A 12,459-nucleotide genomic window follows, 5' to 3' on the forward strand; every position below is an offset into this window, starting at 1 on the left:
CCTCCGAATTTTAATGTTGAAACTCTTAAAGCTGTTTAAATAAAGCAGACGTTATTAGCATTGTCTATCTTTCTTCCTCAAGTCTACATATTTGCAGCCCTCTGCCTGTGGATGTCTCCGAATTGTAGCGTGTAACATGTCGATGCGCGAGAAATAGCGTGTTGTGTGTGTGAAGAGTTTCTCCGCACATGGAGCACTCTCTCCTTCAACATGACAGTGTCAGACCACACACACGCGCTGCAATATCTGCAACAATCTGAAACCTTGGATTCACTGATAACGATCATCCGCCATACCGTTGAGAGCTGGTCCCGTCAGATATTTATCTGTTTCCAGAACATAAAGAACGCCTTCGAGGACTTCACTTCGACCATGATGATGCGAAACAAGCAGGGGAGAGGTTGTGGTTCCACTAACAGAGTCAGTCATTCTATAGTGACCGTATCAACAAAGTGGTTCTCGTTGGGAGAAATATGTTCGTTGCCAGGATGGCTGTGTTTGGAAATAAGTATGTAGACGTCAAGAATGAAGATGTAGAATGTTAATACGGGCGTTTTTTTTAAAAAAAAGCTGTAGGAGTTTTCAAATAAAAAAATTATCAGGCATTACTTTTCAGCACGTCCTCGTAATGCACAGTTACAAGTAAGCTCACACTGTGGATTCTTTTATTGATTCAAAATTATATTAATTTAGAATGCGTTCCGCATAACTATGCTCTCAGTGAGAGTTTGAAACTTTATTATAAGATAGTTCTTAAAACTTAGTCTAATTCATCGACTCAATCAGTGCTAAGATCTAATGAAACCAAGCAAAAGCTATCTGAAAAGTTGGCTGTCATATAAAAAATTATCACAAAAATGGGTCATCACACAAGCGGGCTCATAAAATAGCCGTTGAGTCTGATATTTTCGAACAGTGAGCGAAGAGAACGAAACTGACTAGAGGGATGTTTGGACCATGTGTTTAAGCGTCTCTGTAATCTCACTCGATCGACGATCAGAGCTATGAATAATGCGTAATAAAAATGACTTGAAATAAGATGGTACGTTATGTGGGGTTCAAATCCAAATTTGGATTATCCTTTGTTTCCCTAAATCCCTTAAAGCAAATGCTGAAATGCTTCCTTTGAAAGGGACCGAGATTAATCTTGTATGGAAGGGCCTCCTCATCGAGGGTACGCAAAACCGCATCATTCCTTTCTGCACATGGGTTCAGCTAAATGGTTTTTCCATATGTGCAAGTGCAGTCGTGCCCATTGCATAGCATCTGATGCGCTCTCTAGGTCTGCCATTCGCGTGCTAGCGAGGTCGCCGTAATGTTCTGTCTATCCAGTGGATCCCCATTACTTATGCAGGAACAGTAAATATAAAAATTGAATCGTCAATTGTTGAAACCAAATAAGACATTTTTTACACTTTTCAGGAGGAATAAAAAACTGAATACTGCCAAATGTATTATTGCTACGTTATTGGAATTTTTCAGAACTGAAAGTTACATCATTCTGCTTTTATTGAGAGAGAAATAATTAATTTACAGTACATCATTTCGATATTTAATGATTTCAAAGTTTTTCAACTAATTTGGTTTCAACAATTTACAAACATATTATTTTCCTTTTTTAGGATTTAATACATTAGCATGGTCTGAGAAAATAGAACAAACTGAATTATTTTAACTGCAATTATGATTAACTGTAGATTAGCTCTAATTTTAGTCAATCGCTGGCCAAGAAAGCACTTCTTCATAGAAAGATCTCTTTGCAGCAGGGATATAACAATGACTTTCTTCACATCTTCCTTCTTCATTCTGGAAATAGGTACTTGGTATAATGGGTAGGAAATTGGAATGCTGTCCGTTAAACCTGTGGATTAATGGGCTCATGTCTTTTTCGTAAGTGAAAAGTATGTCTTACTAACCCATTGATATACAGATTCGAAACACGCGCGAATTCGCCACTGCGTCTATATTCAGGAACGCTTACTTGCAAACCAGTTTCCTTTCACTTACAAGCATTATATGGTAAAGAAACGTTGTATCCCTACGGTTTTCACAACATTCTGTATCAGATTTCCGAGAACGCCTCTGCTTTACTTCTTTTGCTTCAATAGGGCGCTGCAGATATAAGTCCTGGGCATCTTTGGTAGGAAGATCAAGAAATCTTGCCAAAATATTATTACGTTGAATTATGTCAATAGAGTCATAACTTTTCATTCTGCAGCTGAAAGGAAATTAATAACATAAGACTGATATTGCTGGTAATATTTGAATTATTTACATCAATACAGTTTCCAACGGTTGTTCCAAGAAAGACTGATATTTACCTGCAAGACTCTCTAACTGCTTTTCCTGGAAAATAATCTCCTTTCTAATTTCGATAAGGCAGTCCTTTGGTTCGAGCTATTTTACTTTATTTCTATCACAATCTGCTCTGCTATTCTTCCTTTTTGGAGCCATAGTAAAACAACCAACTGTTGCTCAGTGAACAATAACAGTGACTGTTGGTGCCACAACAAAGTGGATAATTTCATCAACAATGTGTAGTATTGGAGGAAAACAGACTCTGCGCGGGAACGTGCAGCATCTGTTGCAAAGAAATGGCAAGGACTTATTTGGTCTCAACAACAAACACTGTACTCCACCTTTTCTACCATTTGTAGGACCATGACGTGCTTCATTTCAACACCAAACGATAGGCTATACCAGTGGTTCTCAAACTTTTTGAGCTTCGGGCGCATTTAAAAGGCCACAAATAATTGTGGGCGCACTATATATACATTTCTGAGGAATATTTTCAACAATCAGTACAGAAAATAAATATGTGATAAAATAACAATTAAGTCATTTTATTTTGAATTTCACGTCCAGACCACAGAAAATACAACTCATATGAATAAAAAACATACATTATCACAATATGAACAAATAATTTTTGTATAAAAATATGAGAGATTCATGAAGTACGATTGTCACCCAAAAGCGACGGCTGAACGTCGTTTTGCCTCCTACCTTACCAAGACGAAGGACAAGAGAAACTATTAAGTGAAACGTATTGAATGCAATAAAACTGTAGATTAATTCAAAATATAGAGGAAAGTAATAATGCAATTAAAATGAAACGTACCTCACGTCTACTCTTGCTAGTGCTTACGAGATACATGAGCCTGATGTGTCCTTGCGATTTCTTCAATGTTTGGAGATATATTTGAAAGACTAACTCTCATTTCCTCGTCAATACGTTAAAGAGTTCCTGTCTTTTTACATCTAATTATAGTGAGGACAAAAAATCCTGATTCACATAAATATGACCTCGAAAACTGAAGTAAAATTTTCTAAGCCTTTTTAGATATCAACACATTTTTCTTCTTTTATAGAAATTGAAAAGACTTCAAGAGACAATTCCTTATGCTTACTCATCAGTCCACTATCAGTAGATACAGCTGCCAGTTCTTCTTTTCTGTTAATCTTAAGCCGAAATCACTTGAAGTTCCCATGTATGGGTTTCGAATACAATCGTACCGTTTAGTGTTGAGGGATGGCAAATATGAACTCAGTTTCTCTTCTAAGCTTATTAAATAATCTACTACTATTGGAAATATCGGGTGATCAAAAAGTCAGTATAAATTTGAAAACTTAATAAACCACGGAATAATGTAGATAGAGAGGTAAAAATTGACACACATGCTTGGAATGACATGGGGTTTTACTAGAACCCAAAAAAAAACAAAGTTCACAAAATGTCCGACAGATGGCACTGGACAGCAGAACGTCAGTGACTGCGCATGACAATCGTGTATAAAAGGAGCTGTAATGAGAGAGAGAATCAGATGTGCCAGCAGTCGCAGCATGTTGACGTTACCTGAAAAGGTACTTTTAGTGAAGCTGTATTATCAGAATTGGAAATGTGCTAGTTCAGCGTTACGATCCTATCGCCATAGGGGGGGGGGGGGGGGGATTCGAACGGGTAAAGGTCCGTTGACAAATGCAGCTGTGGCGAGAATGATTTCGAAGTTCGAAGCCACGAGTTGTTTAGACGATAGACCTCGTAGTGGCCGACCGAGCACAAGGCGTAATTCTGCTGAGACAGTTCAGGAAGAAATGGAGACTGTAGCGGGTTCGTCTATGCACGGGGAAGTCAGCACTCGTGCAGTCGCACGTCGCACCGGCATTCCATACACTACTGTTTGGTTGGCACTGAGGCGTACCCTCCGATGCTACCGTACAAAATCCATCGGCATCATGAACTGTTACCTAGCAATTTAGTGAAGCGGAGGGCATTTGCGGTGTGGGCGTTTCAAAAGATGGCGGAAGATGACGATTGGTTGAGTAACGTGTTGTGGACCGATGAAGCTCATTTCACGCTCCGAAGGCCTGTCAACGCCCACAACTGCACAATTTGGGCTACCGAAAATCCTAGAACTGTCGTGGAAACTCCATTGCACGACGAGAAAGTCACGGTATGGGTTGGATTTACCACATCTACCGTTATCGGGCGTTTTTGCTTCGAGGAAATGCGTGATTCTGGTTTGTAACTGCTACCGTGACGGGTGAGAGGTATGCCGATATGTTACAGAATCGCATCATCCCCAGCCTCGCTGATAAACACCTGCTGGAACGTACGATGTTTATGCAGGACGGCGCTCCACCCCACATTGCTAGACGCGTGAAAGATCTCTTGCTCGTGTCGTTTGGTGATGATCGTGTGCTCAGCCGCCACTTTCGTCATGCTTGGCCTCCCAGATCTCCAGACCTCAGCCCGTGCGATTATTGGCTTTGGGGTTACCTGCAGCTATTGTTGAGGAATGATGGTGGACGTATTGAGCATTTCCTGTAAAGAACATAATCTTTGCTTTGTCTTACTTTGTTATGCTAATTATTGCTATTCTGATCAGATGAAGCGCCACCTGTCGGACATTTTTGGAACTTTTGTATTTTTTTGGTTCTAATAAAACCCCATGTCATTCCAAGCATGTGTGTCAATTTGTATATCTACATAATTCCGTGATTTATTCAGTTTTCAAATTGATACTGACTTCTTGATCACTCGGTATTTCATTTATGCACGCGCTCCTTAACAACGGGAACATTTCCAAGTTACCTTGAACAGCTTTTCTTTTACATATTAGTTGTTTTCTGTGAAACACTTTAATTTTGTCGATGGATATGAGGATATTTTTCTCTTTCCGTTGCATGTTAGTGTTCAAAATATCGAACAGCCGAAATATATCGGCCACATACTGCAATTTGCCAATCCAAAATTCGCTCTGAAGGAGGTTGCAAAAATGTAAATGTTTCGTTTCTTGGAAAAACACGAGACGTTCTTGTCGTAGCTCTTGCACACGATTAAATATTTTCCCCCTCGACATCACCTAACTTTTGTGCGTAAAAGCAAACGTCTGTGTTCTGACCCCAAATCGCTACAAACTTTTTCGAATACTCAGGTTTTGAAAAGTCTTCTTTTAATAAAATTTACCATCTGAACAACTTAGTCTAAGACTTCTCTCAGTTTTTCTCCCAATGTTTTTGCCATTAAGTCATCCCTATGAAAAAAGCAGAGAGTTACGATAACATCTTCATTTTGCTCTTTTACAAAAGAAATAAGGCACTTAACACGGCCTACCATTGAAGGGACAGGCAAAATAAGTGACTCACATATAGTGTGAGCTTTTACACTCTTTGCTATTTGTTCAGAGACTTGGTAGGAAGCGATTTCAGCTTTTTCAGAAACAGACATTTCACTTTTAAAAGAACTTGCCGCCCTTGTTTGCTGTTAGACAATCTCTTAAATAGCTCACAGGGTTATCTTGCAAATGTGAATGCATTGTTTTAAAATTTTTGCTCTGTTTACTATGAAGAAGAGATTAATTTGCCATTTTATACCCACATACTAAGCATAGTGGGAAAGGATTAATCTTCATTCCTAGTCCAAGTGAAGTCTAGTGGCTAGCATTGTTGCCTCTGGATCACGGGGTCCCAGGTTCAATTCCCGACCGGGTTGGGAATTTTCTCTGCCAAGGGACTGGGTATTTGTGTTGTCCTCATCTTTTCATCATCATCATTCGTGACAGAGGCTAGATTGGAATGTGTAAAAAAATAGGACTGTGTTAAATTGGGACTTTGTATGGGCGCTGGTGACAGCGCTGTTGAGTACACAATAAACCAATAACAATAATCGTCGTCGTCGTCATCGTCATCGTCATCGTCATCGTCATCGTCATCGACAACATCATCCTCATCAGTACAAGTGAAACCAAAGCTTAAGAAGCTTTCATTGTATTTGCGAGTAGGCCGCTGTTCTGCTGTTTTACTTGTACTTAGCATTTGTTCACTTCCAGAATCGGATTCTTCGACGGCATGCTTGTTTTTCAGAAATCAATCCATTTTGTATATTGTATTTTGCATATAATATGCACTTCTAGCTCTTTGAAAATGAGGTACGCTGTACACAAAACACGAGCCCCACGTACGCTAACAATACCTCTCTGACCTATCACCTGACAGCTCTGCGATAACGTCAAGTGCACCAACAATGGAAACGCATTTTCCTTCTGGGCCTGGATTCTTGTACCTCCATGGGTTAACAGTGCTGCCAACGATAATTCTCAAGTTCCGCTAAACTTGCTGGAAGCTTCTGTCATGAATCCGCTGGATCACTAAATTGCAGTGGAAATGACTATCAGTAGTAGCAAGGCTTCATGAACCACGACGATCATGTCCACATGTGCTACTTTCCGTAGCAAAGAACATGAAACGAGATTCTTTTAGTCACGGACAGCTCGAGATCAAACAATAAGCAGCTGACATAGATAATTTCCTCTCGCAGCTTCTCTTTTCAATAATATTTTACTAACAACAGAAAGGAATGCATTTTCAATAAAACATTACGGAAAAGTGATTTACTCCGGATGTTGTTTATAATGTTCTGATTCACTGTCGCGGTACCTAAATAGGTCATCATGGCCAATAATAATAATATGCAATTCACTTCCTCCATGCTGTTGCGGCGCCGCTCGGAGTTACGTGGAATAGGTTCGCCATCACTGGGAAGGCCACGAAACCTTCCTAATTCTATGGACAAGTTGTGATCACATGCATAGCGCACAAGGCTCAATTTCAGCTTGGCTACCATCATAAAAGAAAAACGTCCATAGGCAAATCAACTGCGAAACAGAAGCACCACATGATCAGATAATATCCGTTAGAGTTTCCGCAGAAAAATCCGTCAGTCGTCAAATACTTTTTCACCGTCCTCTCTTGAGTCTGAAAGTTTGGATCTGACCTGAGATCCATTAACGCTTGACAACACTGTGAATTAACTGAAAGTTTATTTACAAACTTTAAGAACGACACATGTATTCGTACCCTTTGGCTACGGAAAGAAGGCACAAAACGAGTCGTGCGATAGTAATTTGCACGGCGCCTACATGGCGAAGGGTGGTGAGAGGGGCGACGGTTAGAAAAATTTCACGACCAGTGCTGGTCATCCACGGATGCCTGAGCGCTGGGTACCGATCAGCGACTAAGATAGTTACATTTTACACAAAAAATAAACAGATTTCGTTTAAAGTGCATTATTTCCATCAAAAGTTGCGGAATTAAGCTAAGGCTTTCGCAATGCAGTTCTAGTGTAAGGAGTTGAAGAAAATGGCATTCGAGGCATTTATTAATTATGAATGACCATGAAGTATTACAATGTAAGAAACTTGAAATCCATGGTTGCAGTTTTGGACTGCAAGTTTTTTTGCAACGTATCAAATAAGTTACTTTGTTGGCCACACCAAACTTTACCATGGATAAAGTGTTACGTTTAAAAATACTGTTACATTCATTATTAAATGAATTAATCATTCCCAGCTCTGCATATTGTTATGATTGTAGCAATGTGACAATTATTTGACCATTCTGTTTCTCGCCCCACTGCGAATTGCCCTTTCCCCAGAATTCCTTATACTTCGCGGTGATGTGGGGAATGACCTCGACGGGCCAGCAATGGCTCCATCATTACCCATTATTTTGAAATACCTCTGCCCAGTTTAAAAGCAGCCGCTAATGTTAGATAGCTCAGATTAGCAGCAACGGAAGAGAGAAGACAGTCGGCGTGATACGTTCCCAATACTATCGACACTACAAGGAGAATAAGCCACCTTATTTCCTTAACCAAACTGAACTATTCGACAAAACTTAAGGACTCGTAGTGATATGGATAAATCGAGTAGCTATATCTTCTTTTATATTTGGCCATATGTTTTACTAAAATATTACAGGACGCACCCGTAAATCTTCTAGGGTACGCCAGTGCGCCCTGGGACACACTTTGGGAACGCTGGGCTATACTCTTAAATATACTATTCAGTGAAAACACAAAAATTGAAAATTTTGACTTGGTTTCAACAATTTTTTCGATTCAGTTATGCCCACGAACGAGTAAAACTCAAAGTAACTACCTCCGCTAAACGAGGAAGCATCGCTACCACAAACTTTTACTCAGTAACAGTACATAAAACTTATGCCCACGGCCAAGACAGCACTTATACCAACGACGTCAGCTTTTCGTGCCTGCTACGCTACCAGAGACTACGGAAAACGGCAAATAAAAATATCAATTAGCTCTGAACTACACTGAAACCTCAAAGAAACTGGTATAGGCATCCATATTCAAATACAGAAAGATGTAAACAGGCATAATACTGCTCTGCGCTCAGCAACGTCTCAGTCTGGAACCGCGCGACCGCTATGGTCGCAGGTTCGAATCCTGCCTCGGGCATGGATGTGTGTGATGTCCTTAGATTAGTTAGGTTTAAGCAGTTCTAAGTTCTAGGGGACTGATGACCTCAGGTGTTAAGTCCCATAGTGCTCAGAGTCATTTGAACCATTTTTTCAGCAACGTCTATATAAGACAACCAGTATCTGGCGCTGTTGTTAGATCGGTTACTGCTGCTACAATGGCAGGTTATCAAGATTTAACTGAGTTTGAACGTGGTGTCGTAATCGGCGCATGAACGATGGGACACAGCATCTCCGTGGTAGCGATGAAGTGGGGATTTTCCCGTACGACCATTTCACTAGTGGACGGTGAATATCAGGAATCCGGCAAAACATCAAATCTCCGACATCACTACGACCGGAAAATGATCCTGCAAGAACAGGATCAACGATGGCTGAAGAGAATCGTTCAACGTGACAGAAGTGCAACCCTTCCGCTAATTGTTCCAGATTTCAATGTTGGACCATCAACAAGTGTCAGTGAGCGAACCATTCAACGAAACATCATCGATATGGGCTATCGGAGCCGAGGGCCCAGCGTGTACCCTTGATGACTGCACGACACACACACATAGAAAGAAAGATCCTTTATTGTATGGTTATATGATAGCGGAGCAAACACTGGAAGCAGTTACTTCTGTAAAATATCTGGGAGTATGCGTGCGGAACGATTTGAAGTGGAATGATCATATAAAATTAATTGTTGGTAAGGCGGGTACCAGGTTGAGGTTCATTGGGAGCGTGCTTAGAAAATGTAGTCCATCAACAAAGGAGGTGGCTTACAAAACTCTCGTTCGACCTATACTTGAGTATTGCTCATCAGTGTGGGATCCGTACCAGATCAGTTTGACGGAGGAGATAGAGAAGATCCAAAGAAGAGCGGCGCGTTTCGTCACAGGGTTATTTGGTAACCGTGATAGCGTTACGGAGATGTTTAATAAACTCAAGTGGCAGACTCTGCAAGAGAGGCGCTCTGCATCGCGGTGTAGATTGCTCGCCAGGTTTCGAGAGGGTGCGTTTCTGGATGAGGTATCGAATATATTGCTTCCCCCTACTTATACCTCCCGAGGAGATCACGAATGTAAAATTAGAGAGATTAGAGCGCGCACGGAGGCTTTCAGACAGTCGTTCTTCCCGCGAACCATACGCGACTGGAACAGGAAAGGGAGGTAATGACAGTGGCACGTAAAATGCCCTCCGCCACACACTTTTGGGTGGCTTGCAGAGTATAAATGTAGATGTAGATGTAAATGTTTACGCCTTACTTGGGTCCGTCGACATTGGTCTGTTGAGGACTGGAAACATGTTACCTGGTCGGACGAGTCTCGTTTGAAGTTGTGGCGAGCTGATGAAGGTGTACGGGTATGTAGACAATCTCATGAACCCATGGATTCTGCATGCCAGCAGAGGACTGTTCAAGCTGGTGGAGCCTCTGTAATGGTGTGTGACGTGTGCAGTTGGAGTGATATGGGATCGCTAATACGTCTAGATACGACTCTGACAGATGACACATACGGAAGCATCCTGTCTGATCACCTGCATCCATTCATCTTATCTACTCTTGTTAAACTTCTCCTTCTGTACTTCATATATCACTACCTTGCCTGTGACGATGTCCATCTCTCTCTTGGCCTTTCCAAACTGTTTCCACCTACTGGCCTACATTTTTTGACTTTCTAAGGTAGTCAATCACTGTTCATTTTGTCAAGATGTTCGCTCTGTTTTCTTGTGCTGTCTTCAGTTTTGTTTCTTTCGTTAAATATGTTTAAATCCTTCCTTCTAAGTCTTTCTACTCTGTTATAGCCTTTCACAACCCTACTTAATCCCATTCCAGCGGCCTGGATGTTATTTTGCTATTGTTTATAGGGCAAGTCCGGGAGTGTAGACCACTTTTTTTTCTTCAGCACAAAATTTTTGTGTTCTCAACTTTTTTTGATTTCCAGCACTACGTTCATGTAGAGTGCCATAAAAGCTTAACAGCAATATATTACAGAGGCACTACCACTTAATATATAAGAGATATAATGACAATATACATGAGTGGTCCATCTCATCCATAGATGTATGGTTGAGATGAACCAGTGCGCTGGGGATATAGAACATATGAAAATGGCTATACTTGGAGAAAAGAATCAACTCAAATCACATATTTTTATTTTGAATATGTTCTAATGTTTAGAGAAGTATATATTATTAAGTATTTTAATCCAAAATTTTTTATCACTTTTGATACGTGGTACTTACTGGATTAAAGAAAACGTGGAAGGGAGGACTCATCAATGTGACTTTCTTTTCACGCAAACTGTTTATTTAACAACATATAAACTGCGTTCTACAGATAACCGAAGCATTTAACTATAAAATTTTCTTTAACAAAATGACCAAATTTGCAGAATTCTTTTGACCTTATACCTCAAGTTGAATAAGCTTCTAATCTTTGGAAAAGAAATCTTAAGTGCTGTGTTGCAAAACAGGAAACAATAGGACAATGAAACTTCCTGGCAGATTAAAGCTGTGTGCCCGACCGAGACTCGAACTCGGGACCTTTGCCTTTCGCGGGCAAGTGCTCTACCAACTGAGCTACCGAAGCACGACTCACGCCCGGTACTCACAGCTGTACTTCTGCCAGTACCTCGTCTCCTACCTTCCAAACTTTACAGAAGCTCTCCTGCGAAACTTGCAGAACTAGCACTCCTGAAAGAGAGGATATTGCGGAGACATGGCTTAGCCACAGCCTGGGGGATGTTTCCAGAATGAGATTTTCACTCTGCAGCGGAGTGTGCGCTGATATGAAACTTCCTGGCAGATTAAAGCTGTGTGCCCGACCGAGCACACTCCGCTGCAGAGTGAAAATCTCATTCTGGAAACATCCCCCAGGCTGTGGCTAAGCCATGTCTCCGCAATATCCTTTCTTTCAGGAGAGCTAGTTCTGCAAGTTTCGCAGGAGAGCTTCTGTAAAGTTTGGAAGGTAGGAGACGAGGTACTGGCAGAAGTACAGCTGTGAGTACCGGGCGTGAGTCGTGCTTCGGTAGCTCTGTTGGTAGAGCACTTGCCCGCGAAAGGCAAAGGTCCCGAGTTCGAGTCTCGGTCGGGCACACAGCTTTAATCTGCCAGGAAGTTTCATATCAGCGCACACTCCGCTGCAGAGTGAAAATCTCATTCTGGAATATGACAATGATTACAAGACGGCCGGACCTGCAGACCGCCCGTCATCGGGTGAATCAGCGGTGTTTACTACCGCGCTGTACACAGTCTGTCTTATTAAATGCCCTTCTGCAACACATGAGAACCACACAAGCACCATTGATGACAAGAGTGATTCAGTTACACAAAACAAATGACTTAACTTTTAATCTGAAAGCTGTATGTCGAAAGGTTCGGCGTTAAGATGCGCGCCTGTGCTTAAAGGTTAAACAGATTAGCAAACAATATGAGGACCATAAGGCTTACTTCAAAGCAACCAACCTCTTAATTTCGATCGGCAACCAAACAGCTTAGTACAACAGGTTGTAGAGATTATAAATAATGACTGAGAAATGCAATTACAGTTAAAGAATTGAACCGGTTAACAGCTAAATCTAACCACAAGGTCCCTCTTTTGTTTAACGGCAACTTGTGCCTTAGTACAATTGTTCCGGCTGTATTTACGACCAAGAGCTGATTAATTAGAACATTAATGATCGGGTACAAACCAGAAAC

The sequence above is a fragment of the Schistocerca serialis genome, chromosome 2, assembly GCF_023864345.2.
Source record: "Schistocerca serialis cubense isolate TAMUIC-IGC-003099 chromosome 2, iqSchSeri2.2, whole genome shotgun sequence".
NCBI lineage: Eukaryota > Metazoa > Arthropoda > Insecta > Orthoptera > Acrididae > Schistocerca > Schistocerca serialis.